This window comes from Portunus trituberculatus, chromosome 25, assembly GCF_017591435.1.
Source record: "Portunus trituberculatus isolate SZX2019 chromosome 25, ASM1759143v1, whole genome shotgun sequence".
NCBI lineage: Eukaryota > Metazoa > Arthropoda > Malacostraca > Decapoda > Portunidae > Portunus > Portunus trituberculatus.
The window spans coordinates 14389441-14399440 of NC_059279.1; the positions used below are offsets into that span (position 1 = coordinate 14389441).

Here is a 10000-nt window from a genome sequence, read left to right on the forward strand (position 1 = left end):
CGGGTTATCATAGTGTTTTCAAGCTGATTGCCAAGAATGGTTGCGAAATTATCAGAATTATCAATACACCCTTGAAAGCCTGAGTAAATTCTACTAGTGAATGTTACCTGTAAGAGAGATAAGACGAACGGAACCTTTTAACCCTTCAGTACTGGGACACATTTTTACCTTGAAATTTGTGTACCATTAGACCACTTTATTTACATTAGGAAGGGTCTATGGAGGTCAGATGATTAATGGCCACAGTCTTCACTATTTTAATCCCACACATGAGTTTCTGAAGCTGTAGAAAATCACCAAATAGTAAGCAGAATGGATATGGAAATGTGTCACGGTACGAAGGGGTTAAAAATACGGTCTCCACTTTCACGACAGTTTCACGAATGGAAGTTGTCATTATACGCTGCCAAGTTTGAGTGTTTTTTTTTTCTTAAGACTGAACGTGTAATGTGTTATGTAATGCCAGTGAGTTTTTTTTTTTTTCATATATCTTTCTATTACTTTCAAACGTGATTAATATTCAGTAATTATATTTCCTTTGATTTTCTTTTCCTATTTATATTTTAGTGACACATTTACTATATACTATATTTATAAGAGAAGATTGAAATTAGAATCGCAGAATTGGTTTTCACGAAAGAGAGAGAGAGAGAGAGAGAGAGAGAGAGAGAGAGAGAGAGAGAGAGAGAGAGAGAGAGAGAGAGAATCACACACACACAAACACATCAGTATAATTATCTTTTTTTCTCTCTCTCCCCCTCTCTTTCCCACCCTTCCTTTTCGTTCATTATCTCATTCATTCTCACTCTCCCACTCTCACTACCACTCACTCTCTTCCTGGAGCACCGCACTCACCACAGCCTCACCACTGCCACACGCCATTCCCGCAGAGGCCAGAGCTGCATTGAATTACCGTATCATTACCACACTTATGGTAACTCTCCCCACAGCAATGCGCCACGATTCCACGTGTTAGGAATGGGTTATTGTCGCTGTTTCTACTTTTCTGGTATTGCTGCTGCCTCTGCTACAACAACAACAACAACAACAACAACAACAACAACAACAACAACAACTACTACTACTACTAATACTAATACTAATACACAGCTACTATCATTGGTACTGCTAATACTCTTGCTGCTGCTGCTACTACTACTACTACTACTACTACTACTACTACTACTACTACTACTACTACTACTACTACTACAATACTCCAACCTAACTCCTTCTACCACTACCACTACCACTACTACTACAACCACTACTACTACTACTACTGCTACTACTACTGTGACTACTGCTCCTACCACTACCACTACCGCTACTACTACTACTACTATGACTACTACTCCTACCACCACCACCACCACAACATGTTACCAAGCAAAGTCAATAACCAGCAAGCAGTAGCCAACATTTACTCAGCCTCTCCTCTTTCCCCGCACTGCTTTTCATCCTGTCAAGCATCTTTTCTTGTCTCTACATACCCTTCCTCTTCTCACCCTTCAGTTCACCTTCCCTGCCACTCTAATTCACACCTGACACGCGTCCGAGTAACCTAATTCTCAGGTAAACTTGTTCCAGCTCTTCACGATACGCACATTTCGTCCCAGTTTCCTCCCTTGCTTCATTTTAGCTTCAGTGTTTCATTTCAATTCTTTTGTTGTTCTTTTCCGGCTTGTGTGTGTGTGTGTGTGTGTGTGTGTGTGTGTGTGTGTGTGTGTGTGTGTGTGTGTGTGTGTGTGTGTGTGTGTGTGTGTGTGTGTGTGTCCTTGTTCTGGCTTCATATACTTTTTTCACGGTGGTATTGTGGTGATCTTAGTAGTAGCTGGGGTGACAGTAGTAGTAGTAGTAGTAGCAGTAGTAGCAGTAGTAGTAGCAGTAGTAGTAGCAGCAGCAGTAGCAGTAGCAGTAGTAGTAGTAGCAGTAGTAGCAGCAGCAGCAGCAGCAGCAGCAGCAGCAGTAGCAGTAGCAGCAGTAGTAGCAGTAGTAGCAGTAGCAGTAGCACCAGCAGCAGCAGCAGCAGTAGCAGTAGCAGCAGCAGCAGCAGTAGCAGTAGCAGTAGTAGTAGCACCAGTAGTAGTAGTACCAGTAGTAGTAGCAGTACCAGTAGTAGTAGCAGTACCAGTAGTAGTAGCAGTACCAATAGTAGTAACAGTACCAGTAGTAGTAGTAGCAGCAGCAGCAGCAGCAGCAGCAGCAGCAGCAATAACAACAACAACAATGACATCACCACCACCACCATTATCATAACTATCACCACTATCACCACCACCACCACCACCCAAAACAACACCAACAGACACATACACACACACACAAAAAAAAAAAGGAGGGAACCAAATCAAACAAAACCAATACGGGAACACACCACGCACCTCCCCTTTCACAAAACCATATTCCTGGCAACACACTGCAAAAATAAGGCGGGGACCAAAATGACACGGATCCGGATTCATCACCACCGTTTGCCAGAATCCGCCTGCATATTCGGATTTCCAGTGTGGCCGTTCATGCAGCTTTCATGGCAGAATCTAGTTAAATATGTAGAAGGGAAAATGCAGGTTGAGATAAAACAATATTGAAAGAGAGAGAGAGAGAGAGAGAGAGAGAGAGAGAGAGAGAGAGAGAGAGAGAGAGAGAGAGAGAGAGAGAGAGAGAGAGAGAGAGAGAATTTATCTATGTTTTGTAGTAACGTAATAAATAGAGATATTGGCAGTTTGTTTACCACTGAGAGAGAGAGAGAGAGAGAGAGAGAGAGAGAGAGAGAGAGAGAGAGAGAGAGAGAGAGAGAGAGGAAAAGAACGAATAAGAGATAGATAAAATTAATTGATAGAAAGATAGATAGATAGATGGATAGATAGGTAGGTAGATATATAGATAGATAGATAAACTAACAGACAGGCAGACAGATACATAGATAAATACAGACACAGACACATAGACAGACAGAAAGACAGACAGACAGATAGATAGATAAATAGACAGACAGATAGATAGATAGATAGATAGATAGATAGTTAGACAGATACATAGACAGACTCAGATAGACAGACTGAAATAGAAAGAAAGAAAGAAAGAAAGAAAGAAAGAAAGGAAGGAAGGAAGGAAGAAAAGAAGGAATAGCAACACATACAAAATCCGAAAAAAAAACATACAGATAGACATAATGAAAAAGAAAGACAAGTTAGATCAGGGGAAGTTCAGATTAAAGAAAGGAAAATATAAACAGACAGACTGCCAGTAAATAAGAGAGACCAACAGTACAGTGACCCTTTGATGAAAAATAATGTGAGATCAAATCAGGGCGAGCACAAATTAAGGAGAGGAGATATATAGATAGACAAATAGACAGAAAGAAAGACGGCACAAAGACACACAGACAGACAGAGACACAAACAGACAGAGAAACAGTGATACAGATAGACAGACAGACAGAGATACAGATAGACAGACAGACAGACACACACACACACACACACACACACACACACACACACACACACACACACACACACACACACACACACACACACACACACAAACTGGAACAGACAAACAGAAAGAAATAAAGGAAACAAAAGAAAGAAAAAAGAAAGAAAGAAAGAAAGACGGACAGACAGACAGACAGACAGACAGACAGACAGACAGACAGACAGACAGACAGACAGACAGACAGAAAGAAAGAAAGAAAGAAAGAAAGAAAGAAAGAAAGACAGACAGACAGACAGACAGACAGACAGACAGAAAGAAAGAAAGAAAGAAAGAAAAAAAAAGACAGACAGACAGACAGACAGACAGGCAAAGAAACAGAAAGACAGACAGACATGAAGTTACCCAAAAAGTGAAAAAAACAGGAGACAAAAAAAAAAGCGAATTGAAAGAGAAATAGAAAGAAAAAAAAGACAAACAAACAGAAACAGAAACAAAGAACCAATAACGAAAAATAGGACAGATTAAGTTAGAAAAAGGGCGCCAATAAAGGAAGGAATAGAGGAAAAAAAAAACATAACATACACACAAACAGACAGACAGTAACACATAATGCAAAAGAACACGAGGTTAGGTGAAGGAAAAGGAAATTACGGGAAGAGCAAATGAATGGTATTGTGGAGAAGGAATTAATGGGTGTGAAAACTGCTAATGGAGGCTAATGGGGGGTTAAAATATTTCCTTTGACGAGTGACACCAACTGACAAAAACATGAATGCAATGATTGGAATAATTTGAGCGAGAGATCGTCCACCATTTCACTAGCAAATTCTGAATCAATATTGCTACCTAAAGCTGTGTTTCTCTCTCTCTCTCTCTCTCTCTCTCTCTCTCTCTCTCTCTCTCTCTCTCTCTCTCTCAAACACACACACACACACACACACACACACACACACACACACACACACACACACACACACACACACGTACATCACACACACACACGGTCTATTTCTTTTCTAGCACTCAGCCTTTTCCAGTTATCCTGACTCTCTCTCTCTCTCTCTCTCTCTCTCTCTCTCTCTCTCTCTCACACACACACACACACACACACACGATAAGAGCGACATAACACCTCCATTAACGTCTCAACGATTGCTACACACCTGGGAGAGAGAGAGAGAGAGAGAGAGAGAGAGAGAGAGAGAGAGAGAGAGAGAGAGAGAGAGAGAGAGAGAGAGAGAGAGAGAGAGAGAGAGAGAGAGAGAGAGAGTCAGCAAGTCTGTCAAAACCAACCAAGGAAGGGAACCAAAGGAGGAAGAGGGAGCGAAAAGTTGGAAAAGTAGAAGGCCTGAGGAGGAGGAGGAGGAGGAGGAGGAGGAGGAGGAGGAGGAGGAGGAGGAGGAGGAGGAACACTTAGCTATACAGTAATATTGATTTTACGAAGCCGAATACTTTGTCTGGCTTCCCACGTGGACACCTTCATCATTTGTTTGTTTACGTCACCTTCAGCCTCACAATTATTTCCTCAATCGCTGACAACATAACACACAACGTAACGCAATCACCATCACGCGTCACCATATACGCTTTAACTTTAAACTCCTATGGCTTCTTGGGCTTAAAGTTTGACAAAGACAGCACTGGCAACCAAGAGGAGTGACATTGAGTACTTCTGCTGAGGTGTCTGTATCATATGTGCTGTAATATACACTAACCTCTTCTGTAATAAGACGCATTTTTACCACGAGTTTTGGGTGTGATTAGACAATTTTATTTACAGGAAGGGTTTATGGTAGTCATATTAATGGAATAATGTGTTGTAATGTAGGTTAATCCCTTCAGTACCAGGACGCATTTTTACCGCGAGTTTTGGGTATGATTAGACAATTTTATTTACAGGAAGGGTTTATGGTAATCATATTAATGGAATAATGTGTTGTAATGTAGGTTAATCCCTTCAGTACCAGGACGCATTTTTACCGCGAGTTTTGGGTGTGATTAGACAATTTTATTTACAGGAAGGGTTTATGGTGGTCATATTAATGGAATAATGTGTTGTAATGTAGGTTAACCCCCTCAGTACTGGGACGCATTTTTTACCACGAGTTTTGGGTGTGATCAGACAATGTTATCTGCATTAGGAAGGGTTTATGGAGGTCAGAATATTAATGGAATAATGTGCTATAATATAAGTTAATCTCTTCAGTACTGGGCCGCATTTTTACCACGAATTTTGGATGTGATTAGACAATTTTATTTACGTTGGGAAGGATTTATGGTGGTCAGATTAATGGAACAATGCTATAATGCAAGTTAATCCTTTCAGTACTGGGCCGCATTTTTATCACAAGTTTGGGTGTGATTAGACAATTTTATTTACGTTAGGAAGGGTTCATGGTGGTTATATTAACGGAATAATGTGTTGTAATGTAGGTTAACCCCTCAGTACTGGGACGCATTTTTTACCACGAGTTTTGGGTGTGATCAGACAATGTTATCTGCATTAGAAAGAGTTTGTGGAGGTCAGAAGATCAATGGAATAATGCGTTGTAATGCAAGTTAATCCATTCAGTACCGGAACGCATTTTTACCACAAAATTTGGGTGTGATTACAAGGGCACTGGCCAAGGGCAAACACAGTGTTGGAAAAAAAAAAAATCAGATTAGACGATTTTATTTACATTAGGAAGGGATAATAGAGGTCAGAAGATTAATGGCTAGGCTCTTCACTATTCTATTCCCCACATAAGTTTCTGAAGCTGTATAAAATTGCTAAATAATACGCAGAATAAATAAGAAAACACGTCATAGCACTGAAGGAGTTAAGAATGGTTATGTACGGCTATGAAAAACAACACTGATAACATTGAAGTTTGTCTGTTTATCTATTATTTTTCTTAACCTCAACTTATTTTAGCGTAACCTATTACTATTTTTCTGTTATGTCCGTGTGTGTGTGTGTGTGTGTGTGTGTGTGTGTGTGTGTGTGTGTGTGTGTGTGCATACTTTTCTTTTTTTTTTTTTTTCTTTTTTTTTGTTCGGGTTTTGCGTATGTTTGTTTCTCTTCCTTTTCTTTCTTCTTCTGTATTTTGAAGTGATAGTTATTCTCATTGTATCAAACTATCGTCTCTTTTCTTTAACCCCTTCAGTACTGGACCGCATTTCTATCTTGAGTTTAGGGTATGATTAATCCATTTTACTGACATTAGGAAGGGTCTATGGAGGTCAGAAGATTAATGGCTACAGTCTTCAGTATTTTAATCATTACTTGAGTTTCTGAAGCTGTATAAAATCACCAAATAGTAACCAGAATGTATATGGAAACACGTCATGGTACTCAAGGGGTTAAATGTACCACTGCTATTCCTATTGCCATCACTGTCACCAAAAACAATCAGGACTCTCCAGGAAACGTTCCTTCTACACATTTTCACAACATTCATTAACACGTTTATCTCTACATTCCTCACCATCAATTGTCACCATCACCATCACCATCATCACTATCTCACAATCATTCGCTTGCACATAAATCAAAATATCTAACAAATTCTAGTTCAATATTACAAACATAACTCACACTGGTCCATTAATTCTTCACTATTCTTCACCATCTCACCATCACCTCTCTGGGAACATAATCACATCAGAACATTTAAAAATTCTTATTCATCATATTTTTACATCTTCGGATTATTTACACCTTCGTCACTCACTATCGATTTCACTATCAGCTGCTGTCCGGCCTTCACTATCAGCTTCTCCCTCTGCCTTATCACCATCCTCAAAAGCCTTCACAGAAAAATATCACACACACACACACACACACACACACACACACGAGAAAGTCTTTCATCTCATAGTGTGTGTGTGTGTGTGTGTGTGTGTGTGTGTGTGTGTGTGTGTGTGTGTGTGTGTGTGTGTGTGTGTGTGTGTGTGTGTGTGTGTGTGTGTGTGTGTGTGTGTCATTAAGCCACTCTATTTTGCATAACTAGATTACACATTTCACAGTGTTCTTGATACTAGTAGGGAGAGAGAGAGAGAGAGAGAGAGAGAGAGAGAGAGAGAGAGAGAGAGAGAGAGAGAGAGACTAGACATCCATGCTAGATAAAGAAAAATGCCACTATTACACAACCTTAGTCTTACAATCCCACATCCTGCCCCATACTACGTTCTAACTAAGCTCGTATCAGCCCACTTTTCTTCCCTTTCCGCCCACCAGCCTTCCCTCCTCCTCTCCTGCCCTCCTCTTCACTGAACCTCCACTACAGTACACACCAGCATAACATCATTCCATTATAAACCTCACATCATCATAACTTCATTCTTTTATGGACTTCACAACAAACAGCCTATACATACACATTTTTTTTTTGTTAGATTTGTTGTTGTTAGTCTTTATTATTATTCTAACAGTAAGGTTTTATATATTCCTTCACATATAACTCGTCAATTAAACATTTTTCTTAAGTTTTGTGTTATAGTTTTTTTTCCTCTTTTTCTATTATTTTAACCCTTTTAGTACCAGGACGTGTTTTCATATTTATTCTGCTTACTATTTGGTGATTTTATACAGCTTCAGAAACTCGTGGGGGGATTAGAATAGTGAAGACTCTGGCCATTAATCTTCTGACGCCCATTCTCATATAAACAAAACCATCTAATCACATAAAATTTAAGGTAAAAAATACGTCCCAGTACTGAAGAGGTTACCACCAAACATTTATACTTCCCCAACAACCAGCTGGTATATCAAACTTTTTTCTCTCCTGTTTTTATACTGCTGTTAGTTCTACCTTATTTTTACACACTTACACCCTGTCATACAGCTCGCACATTAAACATATTTCCTGTTTTTATATTGCTTCTAACTTTTTTTTAATTTTTTTCTCTAATACTAATGTTCTAATGCTACCATACCTTTAGGCACCCATGTTTACCCTTCCCCATAAACAACCAGTACATCAAACCTTTTTCCTTTTTTGCCTATTTTCTATTAGTAATTTTTTTTTCCCTTTTTTATGATGTAACTTCAAGCACGCATTCTCTATATCCTCATTTTTCATAATATAGTTACCATTTCTCTATTACCGTAACACCGCCCTCCCATAATAACAGCTTGTTCCTTCTTTTTATGCTATAGTTAGGTGTTCTTTGATATCAAGCGTACCAAGAGCATTACATTGGTATCAGATGACTTATGTGTACTTTACCCCGTCTCTCCATAGGTTAAGTTGATCTACAGTAAGCCAAGCCCCCGTCTCACCCTCCCTCTCTACGGAACAGCTGACTGGTGCACTCAAAATGTTCTCGCCACTTCTTAGCCCAATATTTATTCAGTTTTGCATTCATCTTTTCAAATAATACTTCCCCTCAGTTGGCTTTCGATAATAATAATATAAAAGCATTAACATCAGAGTATTAACCTTTCAGAAACATTGCAGATATGAATGTGATACAACTCAACTGTGTGACTATCGATACGTGCTATATGTTTGTCAATAATTCTTCCTGTAGAGGGCGGGAGGCAAGTCTTGCAAATCCCTTATCCTATAATGGATGTATTAATGACATGTTTGTTTGTTTTTATGCAAGAGGGGAAACTGGCCAAGGACAACAAAAATGGAAAAGAAAAAGGTCCAGTGTGTTGCCAGTTCCCTTAAAGATCATAAGAGTTATCCAAAAGTCAGAGACAAATGACTTGAAACCTCCCTCTTAAAAGAAGTCAAGTCGTTGGAAGATGGAAATACAGAAGCTACCTGAAATTTCTTGTAATGCCTTATGGAGTAAGATAAATAATAGTTAATAAGTAAAAACTATATGTCATCCTATCTCCTCATTCTTCAATTCATTTCTTCCAAGTCAACATTTTTTTAAACTAGTAGGACGTAACCAAGTTGTATATGTTTAGGTTTTTACAGGTTAAATGAGAGAATATGGAAACCTTGTTAACTTCCTTTTATTCTTCCACACCACCTCACTATATCGTTATTATGGCTCTCTCTCTCTCTCTCTCTCTCTCTCTCTCTCTCTCTCTCTCTCTCTCTCTCCTTCGTTCTCTAAAATGTCTGATATTCTCTATAAGCCATGTGGTGAGCAGTGCAACGATTAGATCTAAATATTGACAGACTGTAACATGCAGCTGTAACCCGTGACTAAGATACGTGTCGTAAAGATTTATAGATGCTTCAATGGTTTTATAGATCTATCTTATCTATTTCACTTATTTCTCTATTCAGATCTTTCTTTCTTATTTTTTGTATTTATAGCAGCAGTGAATGTTCTTGCACTATTCTGGTGACAATTTCCATGGAACGTTTCTCTGTTTATCACACACAGCATTGAAGGGGCAGATAAATTTTGTGTTTCTTTACGTTCCCTTGTGTTCCCCTCCCTCTCATCGTCCCTGCACAGAAGGGAGCTGAAAATAGACCCAAACCAAACTGCAAGAGATGCATGCCGCCGCTTTTCAGCAAGTCAGATCAACACATCTCGCAAAAAGAGAGAGAGAGAAAAAAAGAACGAATATTTATTTCATCAAAGCTGAAAAGTAAAAGTG

The 10000-nt window shown here is 39.1% G+C and overlaps 1 protein-coding gene across 1 annotated transcript in view; it reads right to left on the reverse strand.

The window, feature by feature from the left end:
- The window catches only part of LOC123508661 (cGMP-dependent 3',5'-cyclic phosphodiesterase-like), a 183561-nt gene that overhangs the window by 169361 nt on the left and 4200 nt on the right, over positions 1-10000 (reverse strand).